The following is a 21,616-nucleotide window of genomic DNA, read 5'->3' on the forward strand; positions in this document are numbered from 1 at the left end:
TATGTTCACTCATTCTTGGAGGGTGAGTGGGGTGTAAAAGAAATGGGTGAAATATCCAGAAGAAAAGTTTGTCATTAAAAATATTACACTAATGTATTTTCATCCTAAAATATACAACAGTACTCCCTCAATATAACAATGTCGATGGAAGCCATATAATATACTACATTATAGTGAATGCACCTTATAATCAGGTACAATACACATATAATTTCATCAGTAAATGATAAAAATATTCATTACCATACCTGCTTTGTAACAAGAATAATGTATAATGAAGGGCATTATAAACAAAATATTAGAAATCAAGTTTAGATTTGGCAAGGTAATCAAACGTTCAAAACAGTTCTGTACAATCCCTGCTTAATGCACACAAAAGTTCAAAGTAGGGTTATGATATGGTTACTGGACTTAAAACAAAAGTGTGGTCTCTTAAGACATGTGGTCTCTTATAACAGGTTTGTCACGTGATCAACATTAGTCACTGAAGAAGGCAGTGTGATATTGCAGAAAATTTTAAACTGTTAAGATATTTATGCTCCGAGTATGGGAAATTACTAATGATCATGAATTATCCAGAGCAAGCAAGTAACCTTTTCAGTTTTACTCTCATAAATGATTGTGGTTTCAAAGGATTAAATAAATATCAGTGGTATTTATCTGTTTTTGTAATGCAGCCATACATAGCAATGGTGTTATAGAACAATCTGCATTTGTCTGCAGATATTACTAAACAGTCATGGTTACAATGGATTTAATAAACACCAGCAGCGTTCATTTTCATTTGTTTTTTTTTAATTTTAAAATTCGGTACTATAGGGGTAATTTCAGTAAGTCTAAAGACAGATCGGTAAATATACTAATCCCTACCAGCAAGTGTGCCTACCACCAACCCAGACCCCACCACCACCAGCCAAAGACACCCATTTTTGTAACATTAACACTGATCTTAATTCAAAAACCTTTAAAACTGATCTTACTCCATGGTTTGGACATGAAAGAGAACACTAATTAGACTGCTAATTGACAGAAGTAGTTGCCCATAATGGCAACTTTCTGACAATGTTCTTACATCATCTGTGTGTTCTTGCTGACAGACATTTATAACACTCCAGTTACAAAAAATGCCAATCAACAGTTTGGTTCCAAAAACCTGACAAAAGAGCAAATTACCATCTTCATATGATAAAAAATGCCACAAGATGTGTACATACAAAGGGTAAAACACCTGTAAAATAGACTTTTCAACATTAACTGTGTCCTCTGACCTGTGATGACGTATCAATTTCCTTTCATACTATAGAAGAGGTGGATAGAGCAATTCACCATTTCTTATCTAACAGAGACTACATGACAAATATTATCCTACAAGGACAGAAAAAAACCACTAAGTAAACACTGTCTTGCAATAGATACAGTGATTTATGAAGATAAATAGCTTCAAGTCAAGGCCAAAATGGTTTCAGATTGAACAGAACCATCTCATAAGGTTAGAGTACTGTCTGGAATATTGGTCTTCTGTAGCAAATCAGAACCTGGTAAAATATGAAGGCATTAGAGTCAAATATCAAAATTTCTATAGTTTTCTCATTTTCTCCCCTCTGACTGGGACTCTTGTCAAAACTCATGTGTAACTAGCCTCTATTAATAAATTTATTTCAGGGAAGGCATAGTGCTGATATACATGCTTTACAAGTAACAAACCCACTTTGTTAGCATTTTTGTTTTCCTTAAGAATAAGACCCCACAACCCATTCCATACAAAGTGGGTTAAATCCAACACTTCTACAAACCACTTCAATTGCATTTAAAGCAAGCATGTGCTTGCTGTCTTCTGACAATAAACCCATACTGGATTTGCAAAACACGTATCTGATAGGCATGAAGATTTTTCCACTGTCTATATGGATGGATTGATGGATGGACGTGTGTGTGTGTGTGTGTGTGTGTGTGTGTACACATGCATGCATGTGTGTGTGTGTGTCTGTATGTATGTATCTATGTATGTATGTATATATGTATGTATGTGTGTGTATGTATGTGTGTATGTATATATCTGTAACAGGACATTCGCACAAACCTTGCGCCATACTGCTGATTTAATATATTGTTCCAAAACTGTACTGGTATAAAATGCAAAGACTTCATGAAAATAAATCCATCCAAATAAATTTCTATGGAAAATTCCAACAAAATAAAATGTAAAAATGGTAAAATTCTTTAAGATATATACAAAATAAAACAATGTTAATAATGGGAAATTAAAAATGCTTAAAGGTGAGGTAAAACTTGATTATACAAACTGCATTCTTTGAGAAATTCAAACTTTAATTTCTCTGGTGTTACATTGTCATACAGTTTCTTAATTGAGCTCACATCAAAATACTTCAGGGTGAAATCTAACACACTTAAAAAGAATGGACAGTGGCAGGGTATGCACTCCAGCTGAGGTTCACCCTTCAGGATTGAGGTATGCATTTACATCACACAAAAGACACAATACAACCTCATCTCTGCATGTTTTTTTCTATATGAGGGATGTTCCTCCCCATGGATGGGTTTGATGCTTTTAAGCTTGTGGAGTTCATTCCATATATTTTGCCAAGTATATTCTGCATGCCAATATATGCTATATGTTAAGTCACAGTGGAGAATCTTCCTTTCCAGAATAGGTCATGGGAGGGTAGCATTGGCTATTTTATTTACCAACTGTTTACCCTTTAATCCAATGTGATCACACAGCAACTAAACAGGATGGATTTTCCTGATTTTATGAGAAAATTGTGTTTCTGCAAGATTTGGATATTTTTCAGTTGTCAAATTTAAGGTCCTACAAGGCTTTCAATATTTAAAGAAAATCTGAAAAGATGAAATTTCTTTCTAACTTGGACTATCACTCCATATTGTTTACATCATTTTCTTATATTACCAAAACATCAAAAAAAATCATTACTTTCCTGCCAGCATGTCCTGCATGCAAGTCCAGGTTGGACCTTAGGTACACAGAGACAATATGTAATACCATGTGCACTGTTCAAAACAAGCACCTGCCCTGCAAAACACGCACCTGCCCACCAGTGCAACATCAATTTCTGGGCCATGTGGACATCTGTAAATAATACAAGTTTATGAAAAGCAAATTTATCAGACCAGAGCATTCACAAGTTGCTGGTCCTTCAGAGCAGAGAAAAATTTAGTTACAAGGGGAACACTAACCTATTTGCTAGCTGGTCATTTTTTTGTAAATTCTTGTATAGATGATTACATTTAAAACTATTTTATTACAAAATGCAGGACAGCATTTGCACTTTAAACATTTTATAACAAGAAATACCTTGTAAAATTTGGACACAACCAGACATGTTCTTAGTACTGATTCCGAGCAGACTTGAAAGCTAATTATCTGATACAGAAACTTGTCACCTTCACAAAGAATCTGAAAATAGAAAAGAAAATTCTTAACATATGAAAAAAGAAACGGTATACTACCAGATTACTGGGATCATGTAAACAATTTTTTTTTAAAAGAGCAATTGTCTTCTGAGGCCACCTATCATGCAATGAAAATGCAGCATAATATAATAGGATGACTTGCATGAGAGCGACAGAAGTATCACAAAAAGCCATCTGAAGAATGGCTGATCCTCCAAACAACCATATCTATTACAACTGTAGAATCAATCTGATATTCACAATTTTGCTATTTTGTGTGCAGAGTTCATGATCAATCACTAACTCAAAGGGAAGTTGTGCCCTTTCACTTCTAATAAACAGTGATCTGCCAAGAGCAATCTACCTAGATTGGAGCCCCAAGTGGCCTAGTGGTCTAAAGCGCTCTCCGTTACGGATCACTGCCATCTCACCTCTGCGTCAGTTCGAGTCTTGGATTCAGCCAATGTGGATATGTGAGAAAGCTTGCCAGTAGCTTTTCATGGGTCGGTGGTTCTTTGCGGGGTTTTCCCGGGTTCTTCCCCCACCATTAATACTGGCCGCCATGTATTGCCTCTCTTGTGCTGAAAAATGGCGTTAAACCCTATAACAACAACAACATCAACTTAGATCATTTAATGAAAATTGTCAGAAAAATTTTGATTTATCAAGCAGAAAGGAATAACAGATTTTCAAATTCAGTGACCTTGACCTTGGACCAAGCTTTCCAAAAATATGCTTCTTGTCCCTACCCATGAGTAAAGACAGGTTTGGACTGAAGAAAAAACAGACTAAAATCAAATTAAATACAAGGATTGGTTTTAACTATTGTTCTCAATGTGCATTCTTTGCAAGTGGAAAAAAATTCAACATGCAAAATACTACTGTCAACCTATTCAAATCTGTGTATTTTAGCTACACTGTAATACAGTTATCATAACCCATAAATTTTCTAATAACTAAATTCAGTTTCACTTGAAATTTTATAAGAACAAAATGATTCACATGCAGCTGAATTGTTTTATTATGCGTCAAAATTTGGATTTTTTCACCTTGAAAAGTTTTTTTTAAAGAGACAATAAAGCATTTCAATGACAGTTTCAGCAACATCTCTATTAGGAACAACCATTTTGTTTCCCACCTGTGACCAAGATTTTTGCATTTGTTAATATAGATGCTTCAAAATTAAAGAGATGTGGAACAATGTCCTGGTGAGTTTCCTTGTCGTATCTGTGACACATACAGCCCCCAACCCTACCCTTCCACTACCAGTGCCTCCTATTATGTCCCTGATTCCAGTGGTTCATCCTTATTCAACAAGGACTGACTGTTAGCCAATGACAAAATTACACGTTTGACTGGTTCTATTGTTAATTCATGATTCCAAGTATTATTTTGCACCTAAGCTTCACCCACAACTAATCTGATTGGTTGGGTTACAAGGTCAACAAACATTTGCCATCTCTTCTACTAAAATTCATTGAAGAAAGAAGCAAAATCATGTATTTTCTCAAAATTATACCAATTTTCCATCTTTGCTTAGCTTTTTTCTTCTACAAAACATAAAATTACAAAAAGCTTTTCATAACCAACCATACAGATTAGCTGTAGGCAGACCGTATGTGCAGGTCTGCTGGAATTTTACATATGGCATGTCAACCAGTGATGAACACACACAACTTAAACTTCATAGATTTGATTCCAATGTTAACAATGAGGAGTGTGAGATGAATGGTTGACTGATGAATGGTTGACAAACCAATCAGGATAGTTATGCCTTGTCTTACCCTTATACTTCTGGTACAGATACTAAAACGTGACACAGTACATGTACTTAACACTGTCCTGGCAAGTTTCCCTTGTCATTCAGAGCCCCCATACCCTCCCTCCACCACCAATTCTTCTTAGTATCGTCCCCATCACTCAATAGCATTAGGTATTCTGGAAGGACCACTAACCTGTAATCTCCCCTGAAAAATGTTTTCATCATCCTTCTATGAAAGGTGGAAATGACTTATGCTGCAAGCTTTCAGATCTTACATGGCTATTTTTGTTCATTTGCAACTTCTCTGTAAAACATACCCAATCATAAAATAATCAAAGTTTTTCTAAATACATTGCAGTTTTTTTTACTGACAAGAAATATTTCTGCAAATTAATATGCCAAGATGCAACCAAGGTATAGTTTTGTCCTGCCAAAAAAGTTGAGGTGGCCTGAACGTGACAAATGGTATCACAAGTTTTCAAAATGTTCAGATTCGCAATACTATGTATTGATACATATTGCAATAGAAAGATTTGAAAAGCAGTATGCCTTCAAAATGGCAAGTCACTGATAAAAAATATGTGACACAAATATTATAGATCAACCATCCAAAAGTAAATGCAAAACACACCTTAAGAACATTTTACCTTAAGACTGATTATATAAGAAATGCTTAAATGTTTGATGAATGAAATGTTTGGGTATGCAAAAGAGATATTGTAGTATCAGGAAAACACAGTAATACCAGAACTTGTCTTATGTTTAAGAAATGCTTATATGTTTGATGAATGAAATGTTTGGGTATGCAAAAGAGATATTGTAGTATCAGGAAAACACAGTAATACCAGAACTTGTCTTATGTTTAAGAAATGATGCATGTGCAAAAACGAAATTGTCCAGACTCAGTTATTTGGAAATCTAGAAGTCAGGTTGACCACAATCTTTGCACCTTGTTATAAAAAAGGCGGTAGATATATTTAATTGATTGGTTACACTAAATAAGGGTCGTGTTTACCACACGAAATTTCTTTGGTTTTATATGCCCTATCGCAAAAATTTAGTAAGTCAATGTTTTCCTGCAAGAGGAAACAAATATAGGAGACTCCGAGAGTCAATTTGGAAGAAATTCTCTTGTAAAACATTTATCCAAGGGACCGGATGTCAGTAAAGTTGACGAACACAATATTGGTGGTAGAAGCGAGAAAAGCTTTAAGGAACAAGGGGAAATAGCTTCACTGATGTATCCACTTACTTACTTATCCAAATATCTATGTATCTACATACATGTACTTACTTATCCACCTACCCACACAAAGTTTGGAGCCAAAAGAGGTAAGACAATAAAGTTTGGAGAAGAAAAAAAACAAAAGGACCAAGAGGAACAGCCACAGTGAAGGTGGCATGAACCGGAAATAAGCAGGTTATGAACTTGCACAAGGCAATGACTTCCATTGTTCATTCAATTCTATGATGAACCAATTCTATCTTTTAAAACAGATCGGCTATTTATATAAGTATATTTGTGTTTGAAATTCAGTGAATAATTTATTTCAAAAGAGAAGTGTATCTTCCTAATGTAACGTATTATCAATGTTGTTTATATAATTGATTAAATTGTTGTATTTCATGTACAGAGGCTCATGTCATTCTGTTCTATATATCTGCTCAGATCTCTTTTTATTCCATCTATAAGTTTCACACTTTATATTAATATTTACTCAATCCGGGCAACAACATCTAGGGCAATCACCCTCTAGATAACGACATAAAACAGACACCTTGTAAGACGGTACAATCTGCCAATCAACCCCACCAACACCAGACCAGCCCCCCCCCCACAAAAGTGTATGTTAACGTTGTCATGTAGGCACAATTGCTCTGATTAAATGAATATAAATTATTGTTATAAAATTTTCTAATGATTGCCATATAAAGGTATGTGTAATCAAATTCTAGAAAATTACACTCATTACTGAAATAGCTGGTACTGAATGTCTAAATGACCTGTATGACTTCTACTTTAACTGGATAATACCAACCACAAACGGATACACTTTACATCAGAAAACATAGAAGATTCTTTAAAAAATATTAAAAGACCATTTCATCCACTTTACTGTTATAAATCATGGACCAACACTCAGAATATAATTGACCAAGTACATATGTGGGCCATTTTGGGTAGTCTGAATTTGTTATCAGCCAAGAAAATTAGTGATCCGACTCTGCTTTAGGCCATGTAGTCCGCTAATCACATCTTTCTTGCAGGTGGTTGTCACAAGGCACTTTATGTAACAAATTGGGTAAATTTCCATTTATAAGTTAGGCAGTGATATACTTGTGGACAGACAGGTTGATGAACAGATGCAAGCGATCAAACTAACCCCAAAGCTTTTAAAAAAAGTTGTGGGAACAATAATAAATACGGGTGGGGTGTTTTTTAATGGTAAGTGAGTCAAGTTACTCTAGTAGTAAAAAATGTATTGAACAAGTTATTTTATATTGTAGGATAATCATCAAACATTAATTTACTCTCTTTTTTCTTGATATTTCAAACCAATACTAACAGAATTTATCGGGCATGGATGAAAATTTTTGTTGTTGTTTTTGTTGGTTATATATCATTTTGCTCTTCGGATATATCATGCCAAGAAAATAGGATATATATGTCTTTCCCAAGGACACACCAAGTGAACCAACCGAGGTAGGACTGGGTAGTTAATGAACCTACGACCCATGGATTTTGAGTCTGACCCCCAACCAAATGAGCTACCATGGCTCCCCAAAAAGATGATCAAGTTGGACAGTTATTCACACTATTTTTAATATGGCCAAGGATAGATAATAGTTACCCATGTGAACATGACTGACCCTCTTTGCACTGAATGAGACAGACAGACAGATAGGTACAGAGAGGCACATCAGCACAATTCTGGCTATGCAGCACTAAAAAATCTAGGTATGAAAGAATAATAAAGCCAAAAACAGCCACAATCCCCAGAAGGACAGACCCAAGCAACTAAAAGTTAACATGAACTACATGAGACAAAAGATAAATGTCAAATACATGTATGCTGCAAAAACTCCCTCAAAAGATGTACAAAATAAAAATAAAATCCATAAAATGAATTGGTGAAATTTCCCTCTGTCTGTGTTTGTGTGTGCTATCAATTAATATAATTGTGCCTACTTGAGAAACAGACCTTCAGTTATACACTGATCCAAAGGTAACAAAAAATATCTTTAAAAGGCACAAAAAAACAAATTACTTTTCTTAAGTAAGTGTATTTAGTAATTTTGGCTGTGTATTGATAACAATGCCTCTTGGTTTTAAAGCCGTGTAGAAACAGATATCTGATATAACCACATGTAGGGTAACTCCACTACTCTACTGAAAATGCAATGTAAAATTTGATTCGTTGTTGCTATGGGGCAACACAGTCTACTGGATGACCTTTGCCCCAGACAAACTGGTGTAAGTGTGCTGTGTTAAGTGAAGAATGAGTCATAGCAATTCAGAGAAGTGGGGAGTTAGCAGACAGCTTCAGAGCAGCAGACCACACTGAGCTTACCTGTATGATAAGAAAAGAAGCTCAATTTACCTACTGGTGAACACTTAAAACTGGGCTCTTAAGGTCATAAAGTTTTTTAACCTCTTAACAAGGAAGTAAATTTAAAAAGATGGGAATCTTAGTAGATTAATATATATAAACAAGTTTTTAAATAATAAAAAAAAACTCTTCAAAGAAAACGAAAGATAATTTTTATTTTAAACCCTTTAGGGGTAAAAGACAGTTTACATATCATGTTCAGTGCCAAGGCTTTGAAGGTCGCAGATCTAAATTATGGCTATAGTAATATTTTAAAAAATTTTAACATATATTTGTGTTTGAACTGGATGATTTTGCATAACAAAATCTATTCTCTGCATGACCCAAAGATAAGACAAAGCTGTTCTGTAATAAATACAATGTTAGAACAAGACAAGCTCTTCTATAATAAAGAAAATGTTACAACACTAATACAATGTTACAGTGAGACAAAGCCAATCTATAATAGACACAATCTTACAACAAAACAAAGCTGTTCTGTTTATCAATGCAAAAAGACAAAGCTGTCTGTAACAATACAATGTGATAAGACAAAGAAGTTCTGTAAAATATACATTGTTACAATCAGAAAGCAATTCTGTCATAACTTCAAAGGTATCAGATAAAATGGTTCAGTAATAAATACAACTTTATGATGAGACAAGCTGTTCTGTAATCAGTACAATGTTACAATGAGACAAAGCTATTCTGTTATCTATGCAATGTGATTTTGTTGTTGTTGTGGTGTTTAATGTCATTTTTCAGCACACGATAGGCTATACATGGCGGCCAGTATTAATGGTGGAGGAAGAACATGGGGCAACCACCAGAAAAGAACCACTGACCCACGAGAAGCTACTGGCAAGCTTTCTCACATACCCGCATTGGCTGAAGCTGAGACTCGAACAGTCGCAAACAGGTGAGATGGCAGTGATCTGTAACGGAGAGCGCTTTAGACCACTCGGCCACTCGGGGCCCCTCTATGCAATGTGATGAGACAAAACTATTTTGTAATAAATACAAATAAACACAATGTTACAACAAGACAAAACTGGTCAATAACAAATACAGTGTCACAATGAGACAAAGCTGTTCTGCAATAAGTACAATGTTATCAATCTATTATGCAGAAACAAGTTTCAGATCCTCTGAGATAGGAAATCAGTTAACCCATTTTATCCTGGATATGACTATGGTCGTAATACCTTGTTCTATCCTGAATACGCCTGTGGTCATAGTATCCCATTTTATCCTGAATACGACTATGGTCATACTCTACTACATATGTGTGTAGCGTTTCTAGAAACACGTGTCATACATCACAAATATTTTTGTACTTCTTCACCTACGCAGGAAATGGTTAAAGCACGCATGCGCAGTGAAATTTTAAAATAAAGGTGTTTGGAAAACAAACTGTTGACTTGAAAATCGATTAATAAAATGATGGACGACAACTCTGATGTAAACATGGATGTTGATAGCGAGGGTAGCGACATTGAAGTTGACGATTTGGATGATTCTGATAATAATATAGACTTAAATGATGGGTTACAATTGAATAAAGTTGATGAAAAAGATGATGCATGGCTTCATGCACTTTCTGATAGCGATTCGGAGAATGAAGCTGACTTTGAAGGCTATCAAGAGAATCGGGTCCGGGATGATTTTTCACTTCGGTTGAAGCAAAGATTTAAATTGAAAGACGATGCAACTGTTCAACACCCAGAAGAAGCCGATGCACAACATTGTTTTGAGTTACTCTGGGATGATTTAATCTGGAAAAAAAACTTGTTGATGAAACAAATCTTTATGCTGAACAGGAGCGTAGAAAAAATACCCCCAACCAAAGTCACCAAGATGGACATCAGTCGATATTCCCACAATGAAGGTCTTTATAGGTTTATGTTTTGCCATGGGAATAATTTGTCTTCCATCAAGACATAATTATTGGCGACAAAATAAGCATATATTTGTCACATCATTCAATAAAATCATGTCTCGTGACAGATTTGATCTGATTTGGTGATACTTGCATCTCCATGACAACGAAAAACAAGCTGCAAGAGCCTCAGCCAGAGAGAAGACCAGATAAATTAAAGAAAATTAGATGGTACCTGGAATATTTAGATGAGAGATTTTCATCAAATTTCATACCCAACACAAATGCAACGATTGATGAAAGCATGATAAAATTCAAAGGAAGACCATCTTTTAGACAGCATCCCAGCAAAGCCAACAAAATGGGGGTGTGTGTGTGTGAAACTGGAGGGTGAAACTATGGAATATGGCCCGCCAGCTCAACTGGATACATGCAGATTCCAGGTATACACCAGCAAAGAAGATGGGCAAGAAAAGGGGCTGGCTTACAGAGTGGTAACGGATCTCTGCTCACACATGTTCGGGAAAAATCTGAGTCTATTTTGACAACTTTTACACACTCACAGATTTATTGAGAGACTTGCATACTAGAGGGATGATGGCCTGTGGAACAGTCCATACAAACGGGAAGGGGTTGCCAAAAGAATTGCTGCCATAAGTGCTGAAACTGAAGAAACATGAATACAAAGTCACACAGAAGGATGAAGTTACATTTTGTGTTTGGCAAGATACAAAAGCTGTTTGTGTCTTGTCAAATTTTCATGACCCATCATCATGTGGCTTTGTAAACAGATTATCTGGTATGGCTGTTCAGCAACAGGCTGAAGTTCCCAAAATGCAATCAGATTACCAGTAAAACATGCAGGGAGTAGATCTCTGTCAAAAAAATGGTGGCCTCATCTTTTCTTTTACCTAATGGAAACTTCGGTGTACAATGCATATGTGATTGCACAAGACACAAATCCAGAGAAAGTCAAAAGTATGTGGTTGACATTTCAGAGCTATCTGGAGGACTAAGTTGCATCGTTGGTTGGTGACACTAGAGCTGGAAAGGCTGCATCACTTGTTCCAGAGCCTACCAGAGAAACAGTGCAACATACCACTGAAAAAATGTTTGACAGGGAAAAAAACTGTCATGAATGTTCACTGGCCACTCAACCTGGAGAGAGAAGAGGGGTGGCAAAATTTGGTTGCTGGAAATGCAATGTCCCTGTTCATACCGAATGCTAGGGAAAACACATTACTAGGTGTATAAATGCTTAAAAGCTGATGTTTGTACAACAACTTATACAGAATTGGCAATTTTAAAAATGAAGTAAGCTTTTGCAATGTGATGTGGACATTTGTATTCACCATTAAAGATTGTTATTACTGACATAGTGATGATGTGGACTTCAAAATTTGGACAAAAATTGTCCTAATTAATTACTTTTATCTAACTGAAAGATTTCTAGGACTAATTTGTGATAAGTTTTCATGAGAAACTGCATGATGAACTACATGTTCCAGAATGTGAAGTAAACAAATTGTTCCAGGTGTTTTGTTGTCCAGCTTTAGTAAAATTATTATAACTTTTAAACTAACAGTGCTAGAAACTTCAAATTTGGACCAAAATACTAGAAATAGAATTATCTTTATTTTATTCACATACTATTAGGTTAAGTTTTTTTTAAAGTTTATTTTTCTTCAAGTCATCATCATCATCATCATTATCATCATCAGTCTCATGACCTAGTGTGGTCATTGAGGCACTGTGCTGCTGAACATCTGACCAGTTCCCTCCACTTGTCTCGATCATGTGCCAATGCCTGTGTCTCCGCAAAACTTTTCCTGGTCCATTCTGTGATGTTGTCAGTCCACTTTTTCTCTGTCTACCTCTCCTTCTGCCACCCTGGACGCTGCCCTGCAGGACTGTTGTGGATAGACTGTTGGCTCTAGTGACATGGCCATACCATTTCAGCTTTCTCTTTTTGACGGTGGTGAGGAGGTCCTCATATTGGCCTACTTCGCGCATACAGTTGTGAGCATGTAAAGGTAACAAAACATATATCACTGTGTTGCAAATTTTATTACCTTTTCGGAGATACATAGTTTTGTATACTCCAAAAAAAATATAACAATGTTGCAACATTTTTAGTAAACATGGTGAAGGTCATCACAATTACTGCTGCTGCTGCTTTATGATGCTCAGTTTTACCACAATGTATTTAGAATTGCTTCTCAGGCACTGCAGTTGAAATTGGTGAACAGGATAAAATGCATTAAGGCAATGTAATGAGGTCTGCAGGTGATGTAATCAGAAAGCAGTATTGGTCTCATCATTGCTGTACAGACAGGTCTAAGTGCCCTACTTTTATAAATCAAATTAAAAGTATTATTTTCTACATTTTGACAAATGTATTACTGAAAATAGTACATCTGAAATGTACCTTTCTATCAAAAACATTTTAACTGCAGACTTCTAAAATATAAAGGCAGGGCATGCAAAATATGACACCACTACCTACTATATTCTGAAACTAATTAAGTGATAATGCATGGCATATCATCACAAGAAACAAGCCGAGTTTCCATACCCAAAGAGATGGGACAGAAAGAATGGTGCAGCTGCACGTTTCCCACTATGGTAGCTGATATAGCCTCATAATGGATGGCTCTAACAATATTAAACAGGAACAATAATAATCAACAGTTCTCCTGGGCTTGTAAGTCTGAAATTACAAAGCAAAACATTTACTCGCCAAACACACATTAATTCATAAGCTACATAAAATCTTAGAACTTTATAAACTCCTATAACAAAACTTTATAATGGATCAAAAGAAAGGATTTTTTTTACCTCCAGTAATAAATAGTACACCGCCCTCACTGAAGTGTAGACAATGCTAACTAAAGCTGACCGGATACACATAGCCACTCATTGTGGATGATCACTGGACAGGAGTCATTCCTATTTTATAAAAATAAAAAATAAATAAACAAATCAACATTATATCAAATTTGAGCTTTAAAAGGTTAACATTTTTTGCTATATTTTCATGCCAACTTTCACACATTTCACACCTAAGAAATTCCTCCAGCATGGTATGTTATGGGATGTGCAATTTCAGAATTTATGCACATTTCTCAGATATTGCACCTAAAAATAACACAAATGAACAAAACTCTTGTATTAATAATATTAGTATAATATAATCATGTATAATGCACAGCAGAAATAGTAATTTGCCTTATCTGGGCCATTTTATGTTGTTAAGGTATACAGAAATGGCCAAATATTTATCAAGATAAGACTCTAGATTTATCCACAATACTGCCACCTTTGGAATTATTGTGCTAGACTCAATAGTGAAAGGGAAAGGGTGCGGGTTCAAATCCTACCATCGAACCAGCCTGGGTCAGCTACCATGGTGTGTCCTTTGGCATGGCACTCCATTCATTGCCTCAGCAGAAAATAACCACTTGTGTTATTGTGCCAAAGAGTAACAATAAAAAAACTACCTTTGGAATTAAGTTTGCAAAAACTTCTGATCCTTCCAGAAATAAATAATACCAAATGATCATTGAAATTCCTGCAATTTGTAGAGGCCATGCACAATTTGGACTGTATCCCTTTTTGTTTTTGCAAACACACATTTTCTGAAATAGTTCTAAAAAAATAAGAGGTTTCTATGATGTGTCTCAAGTACAGTGATTAACAACTTAAACTTCATTACATTTCTAGCAACCATAGCACAAAGCTGCATAAAGAATGAAACTAGATTCTGCTATTCTTTTCTCAAGGTACTGTAATATTTTGCAAAGCTGCTATTAGAGAGGAGCTACCTTATAACCAGTCCAGCCTTTTTAATGGACTGTTCATGCCCCTTTCATACCTTTTGACCAGACCTAACAATAATTGGTGTGACAACTTAATCCCAGGGCAATAAAAAGATATTATCAGGTCAATTGACCACACACACCTTAAGTGCTCTCAGAGGTATCAACCTGCCATCACTCTGCCCCTAGAGCACAACCCCATGTTGAGCTGATGATTTATGACTCTCAAGTGGTTGGTCAGTATGGCTGTGAGGTATTAAACTGGCCAAGAACAGTAAGTGGGTATTTGAGAGGCAAGTAAATAGCTTGAACTTTACGCTATTTTAATGTCTGTACTTGGAGCATCAAATCCTGATGTTCAAATTAAATCTAAGATCAGTTTCTCAACCACTTTAAAGTACAACTTTTTTTTTAATTTTGCCATGTTATTTTAATTGGCTTAAGCTAAAGGTCAGTCTTAGGTTTATAGCATCAACATGTCCAAACTCAATTTATTTCTGGAGAATCTAGTTAAACAAGGGAAGAGTTGATTCCAATATATGGACTAAAACTGGAATGACAGAATGCGTGTGTGTGTGTGTGTCTGTCTATGTCAATGTGTGTGTGTGAGATAGAGAGAGAGAGAGAGAGAGAGAGAGATGGTCAAGAATAGTTATGGAGTATCAGAGAGGTCAAGCACAATATGGTCAATAGATTAAGAGTATAAAAGGTAAAGTACAATAAGTTGATGGTCAAGAATAGTTATGGAGTATCAGAGAGGTCAAGCACAATATGGTCAATAGATTAAGAGTACAAAAGGTAAAGTACAATAAGTTGATGGTCAAGAATAGCTATGGAGTATCGGGGAGATAACGTAGAACAAGATGGTCATGAAAAACTATTGAGTATTTGACAGGTCAATCAAATGGTCAAGAATAACCATGAAGTATCCAAGAGACACAGGTGACACAATACTACAAATGTAGAACAGCAAAGCAAATGTGTCATTCAATATATAACAAGGTTTTTTTGTCTTTGCATTGGTACAACAGTGGGCCTCAGACCACAATTACCCCTCCCCAACCCAACTCTTTTCAGGTTTACCAAAACAGAAGTTATTAACAAAAATAATAGTACCTTGTTTACTTACATGGTCTGTTTGCCACTGACTTACTTTGCTAGAAATGAAATGGTAGACTGTAACCTTTTGTGAAATTGTAAAACAGTACAATCGTGTGAAATTTGTGTTTTCTGGATCATGCACTTTCTGGTTACTTCCTGTACATCAGTCTGTTTACACCAGCAATACATAAAAACAAGCCAGCCAACCTAGGATGAAACCCTTTTAGGATGGTATATATATTGTTGTTGTGGTTGGGTTTAACGCCATTTTTCAGCACATGATAGGCTATACATGGCGGCCAGTATTAATGGTGGAGGAAGAACCTGGGAAAACCCCGGAAAGAACCACCGACCCACAAGAAGCTACTGGCAAGCTTTCTCACATACCCACATTAGCCGAATCCAAGACTTGAACCCACACAGACAGAGGTGAGATGGTAGTGATCCGTAACGGAGAGCACTTTAGACCACTCGGTAACTTGGGGCCATATATATATATATATATATATATATCAAAAGACAATACAGGTCTATCAGTTAAGATAAAAGTGTTGATACTTATAAATGAAACAGAATGAAAAAGATAGTTCTGGAGGACAGTGAGCCATCTATAAACAACCACTGAGTATCTGAGAGCCAAATTTACACAGTGGACTCTTCCAGATCCAAAGAGGTGGATACAAAATCTGGAATAAAGGGCAAAATAAGGGGCAAAACTCCTTGGAGCATCGTTTCCCAACATTTTCAAGCATGAGGACCCCTTTTTAACTTTCAAATTACACTGTATTTTGTAGACCCCTACTTTCTCATAGTTGTAGTTTGAGGCTCTTTTACCTGAGAAAACAGACACCCATCGGAATAAACATGCGAACAAGTTGGGAACCACTGCCTTGGAGCACAGCCACATGTGATGCTGATGAATAGCTGAAAGTGACTGGTCAGTAAGTCTTAAAGCTGGAGGGGCTCCGAGTGGCCGAGTGGTCTAAAGCGCTCTCTGTTACAGATCACTGCCATCTCACTTCTGTCTGCGTGGGTTAGAGTCTCACATTCAACCAATGAGGCTATGTGAGAATGCTTGCCAGTAGCTTCTCATGGGTCAGTGGTTTTCCCGGGTTCTTCCTCCACCACTAATACTGGCCGCCATGTATAGCCTATCATGTGCTGAAAAATGGTGTTAAACCCCACAACAACAACAACAACAACAACTTAAAGCTGGACAGAAAACAGCTATCAAGTATTTAAAAGAATCTAATTTCTGAAAAGAGGAATTGCAAGGATTCTTGATAAATTAATATCTTCTGAATCAATGTTTGACCAGTTTTCAAAAGAAAGGGGCAAAAGGACCCCACCCCACCCCGCAGCATGTTTATGGGCCCTTTCCACTTTCACTGCATAGTAATAAGGACTGAGCACATAAAATGGCAAACAACACACACAGCTGTTTCTGTGTGCGTTTTACAATGCACTGCCAATGTTTACATGAATGCCCCACTGAATTTTACTCTTAAAGGGAAACAAATTGCAGAATAGTCGTACTATATTTGTACTGGTACAAAAATGTATATTTTCAGTAGTTGAACATCGCGTAAGCAGAACTGTAATATACCTGCAATTTTCATGTGAATTTATAAAGTAGAGTAACTGTCTCTGAATCAATGAATATATTTCCTTCAAAACTGGCTTCAACATACAAAGTTCAATGAATGTACATCAATTAATTTATAAAGCTTGTGGTATCTTAACACAGAAACAAAGAAAATCTCAATGATGCAAGCCTACATTCTATGTTTGATCAAAATCAGACCTGAAATATGACCTCCAGGGTGGTAACAGGCAATTATTAATGGACAAATAACATATAAATCACCATACCATAACCTCTTTAGGCTTTCTGACAAGGTGAGCTAAAAATGAACACAGCAGCTAAGTGTGAGCCAAGTATTTCACCCTTTTCCAAAGGAACATCCTTTACTTTATAATTCACTATGCTGTATGCCACAGAAAATAATTTTCAATGAAAGAATGTTGTGTAGAAAAACAATAGAACCGTGTATACCCGCTTGGAAGTCAAGTCCCACTGCAAACTCTCCAGACCCAGATCTGCCATCGCAAAATGCAATGGCTCCTCTGGGTCTGTGCAGTTTGTTAGGAGTAATCAATAGAACAAATACCCTGATCAGCAGGCACATTATGCTATGGCAGATCAGGATCTTTGTTGTTTGCATTTTGACTCAACTTAGAAGAAAGCATATACGGTATGTGTAACACAAGGTAAGTCATGTAAAAAAAACATTCTCATAACAGTGAAACTTTATACAGCCTTGCCTTTCCTCCACCATGCAGAAAGATGTCTCATAGAAAAAAAATGTCAAACTCTTAATATTATCTTAATTGACTTCTGTAACAAATTCTGGGCTGAAGGAAATGTGAAGTTAGCAGCTGGGCTCTCACTAAATATCTATTGACTCGCATCACATTTAGAAGATCAATAACTCATAAAACAAAGGACCAAGCATTTGTACCAGTTACCCATCTTTGATGTTTTATCTGCACCCAAATGACCAAACAGACAGACAAATCAATAGTTCAGTATTAGGGAGTTCAAAAGTCTTGGCTGACATATTGATGTCACACAGCAATAAGACAGAGATCGGCCAATTTTCTTACGCATTCTAGAACCATATCATCAAGTACTGGTACATGTCCACTGAACCGACAATATTCTTGAATCTAACTTCTGGGGAAAATGTTCAATTGTTTCATCAGATATCCACTACTCATTCATCCTTTGTAAAATGAATTACTCCAACCTAAAAATCATTTACACAAGTCAAAAATGTCATTCAAAATAAGTATATCATTGATCTTTAAAAATAGTCAATTTCATACAGTTCCAGAATTAATGCAAGTTAAATAAAAATATATAGGACTAATTTTTGAAAGAAAAAAAAATCCTCCCCAAAAAAAATTATGTCATCCAGACAAAGGAGCATTTAATGAGTAAAGAATAAAATGAAATTTTGTCAAAAGTATGAAAGTCTGATTTTTAAGGTCTGAATCTTAGCTCTTCTCTCAAAATCAAAATAATTCTGCCAATTTCTGCCAATTTAAGTGTCAAACAGAAAGCTTCAGCTCTGAAAAACTTTGAGAATCATCAGAATGAAATCTGGGACCAACAAAAGAAGATTAATGTTTGTAAAACAGTGAAGACCAAAATATTTTTTGAAAGAGTTATACAATTCTAAATAACTGCTATAATGACATGAAAGTCTAGTAATCTACATGCTTCTAAAACATACATGCCAAATTTTAGTTCTCCACCCTAATTGGTTTTTGCTAGATCATGCTAACAAGGATTTTGTTCCAAACTGTTCAAGAAAAAATAATTAGAAAATATGCATTAAAATACAAATTTGGAAACATTTCTATAATGACCTGAAAACCTACTCAGACCATCTCTTTAATACTACAAGTAAGCATATTTGTCAAGCTCAAGTGATTTTTGCTGAATATTATTTACGTGGTTTTTCAATTGTCCAACTTCAAACAGTTAAAAAAAAAGTCTATTCTTTGATTTTAAATTAAAAAAGGGAAAACTTCCACAATGAAATTTATTGCAAACACATTCAAAGCAGACATACAAAAAAAAAACTTCAGCAAAAAAATAAACCCATATCGATATGCTTAGACATTAAATGTACTGGAAAATGTGTCCTTTTCAGTTTGGATTAGCTGTTGCTTCAGGCTTTTTATAAATGTTCTGTAGCAGAACATTTCTTCTTTCAAAAACCTATTCTACAGAATTTCTCCCAACAACAATATTTAATGCCACTCTACAGTTTTAAAGCAGGCCTACTACATATAACATATGCAGTACTCAATTATTGGGCATTCCCAGTCAAGTCCAATGGTTAAGTTTTATTAGCTCTGGTCCTAAAACCTGTGTTGCAGGATGATAATAAAGAGAGTTAGTTGTCACCAGTATCTATTTTGTTTCATTACAGTCTAGGCAACACAAATTTTGTTTTACATGTCTGATCTATACTGGTACACTGCCAACTATGTGTAATCATTGACAGTACAACTCTACTTTTACTCATTTTGAATTGCCATTGAAAACATTACCTTACAGGGATAATTCAAATTAAAGTGAGTTTGGCCCCTGTTCTAACTAAAATAGCTACTGTAAACATTGTCATGCAGAAAATAAACTAGGATTACAGTGATTTTGGTCCCTTTTCTACCAAAGACTTTCTGGGGCAATCTTGTATTTTTACAGTAATCATTTTAAAATTTAAAATTTGAACTTTTAATTCATACTATACAGCCAGTATTGTGCTAACATATCCTGAAAGCATCCACCTCCCCCCCCCCCAACACACACACACTCCAATCCACTGTGAGTGACCGGGCATAAAATAACGTACACAATCAAAAGGAACCTTCTTTTCAAATTAGGAACACCATAATGAGCTCATCCCCATAAAAATAGACAAATGGGAAGGGGGTGAGATTGTGGGGAGGGTATCTTATTTTTAATCACTGTTCTTAAACTTTGACAAGCTATAGTGTCCATCGCTAGAAGTGACAGCAGTTAACATGTCAGATTTGCAGTTGAATGGGTGAAAGTTATTTGCTTCCACTGGATCAGTCTGGGCGTAATAATGTGGTACCGTAATGAGGTGAGTGAAACTGCAAACTGCACATACTCAGATCTGCCATTGTTTGGAGTAATCAATAGAACAAACAATGACCCTGATCTAAAGGCGCAATATGTGATGGCAGATCAAGATCTTTGCTGCTTGCAGTTAGACTTGACTTACAAGTGAGTATATATGATGTGTTATTAGGCAAGGTACTTTATTACAACAGGGACCAAATATTCCATGCATGCATGCAAACATGCATCAATAATTACCTTGATTAACCACTACAGGTGAGGCTTCAAACCAAACAGGCAGCATGCAGTCCACCTGTCCAATTCCTATACTCATTCACATGTACAATACACAGATAATCTGCCCAGTAACATATCACAATATACAATGTATTGGGTTGAATACAGAAATGGTTCTGACTACCTGATCAACCAATTTTTTTGTCTTTGTGACCCTACATTTTTCAGAGGAAAAAAACAAAAACTGAGAAAGAAAAAAAAAAATACACCCATACATATGCACACACACACACACACACTTTGTATTATTCCAATAAATAACACATCTGTTCTTGGATTTTTCTGAGTACAAGATACAACGTAATACAAATCAGAAAAATGTGCTGATGTGGATATTCTTAGAAATTTAAATTCTTTTTTCATTATTATTGGAAAAATGGCATGTTTCTGGCTCTGAAAATGATCTAAATGATCCAAGAATATAGCATCAGTGTATTTTATCTTGAGAGAGAAGGCATTTGTTATCATCAAAACAGATCATTTTAGGATATTTTGCCTTACAAGAAAACCTTCTGCTTTACAATATAGTTTGATAATTTGCCATTCACTAGGGAATGAATGAAGCATTTCATAAAAAAATACATTCGTCTTTCTGTTGGATGAGATACCATTTGCAATATTATCTATTCACTTCTTCTAATCCACAGCCAAAATTACTGAAGCAAAGTTCATCTGTTGTCTGTCTTGAGCCAATAATTGCCTGAAAATTGACAGAAAAGATTAGATTCAACTTTTCCTGTATCAACTTTTCAGTTCACACAATACTGTAATAAGCATCTGATTGCCATGATGGTTAGAGCCAGGTCTCCACTAACAACACAATACTGTAATAAGCATGTGATTGCCATGATGGTTAGAGCCAGGTCTGACAATAACAGCAATGATAAAGTGTTATGGTGTGTCTGATAATCAGGGTAATCCTCTAGACCTACCACCCTATCCTACCACAGCACCCTGCATAATGACAAAGTCCAAGCTTTCCAAATCATGAAGTGAGAACTGCCATGATGATTAAGATCAGAACCAGTCAACCTGGTAAACAGTGCTGCACCATCACTGAGCTGCTGAGGGAACATA

General features: G+C 35.8%; 1 long non-coding RNA gene across 1 annotated transcript in view; it reads right to left on the reverse strand.

Annotated features, from left to right (window-relative positions):
* The window catches only part of LOC149794323 (uncharacterized), a 205,224-nt gene that overhangs the window by 148,156 nt on the left and 35,452 nt on the right, over nt 1–21,616 (reverse strand). The window contains exons 3-4 of the long non-coding RNA XR_016423004.1: nt 13,502–13,612; nt 3,335–3,436 (exon numbers count right to left, since the gene is read on the reverse strand). This is a non-coding gene — a long non-coding RNA (uncharacterized LOC149794323). The remainder of the gene's footprint in view (nt 1–3,334; nt 3,437–13,501; nt 13,613–21,616) is intronic.

This window comes from Sinohyriopsis cumingii, chromosome 8 (genome assembly GCF_028554795.1).
Source record: "Sinohyriopsis cumingii isolate HCF-2022 chromosome 8, ASM2855479v2, whole genome shotgun sequence".
In the NCBI taxonomy this organism is placed as follows: domain Eukaryota; kingdom Metazoa; phylum Mollusca; class Bivalvia; order Unionida; family Unionidae; genus Sinohyriopsis; species Sinohyriopsis cumingii.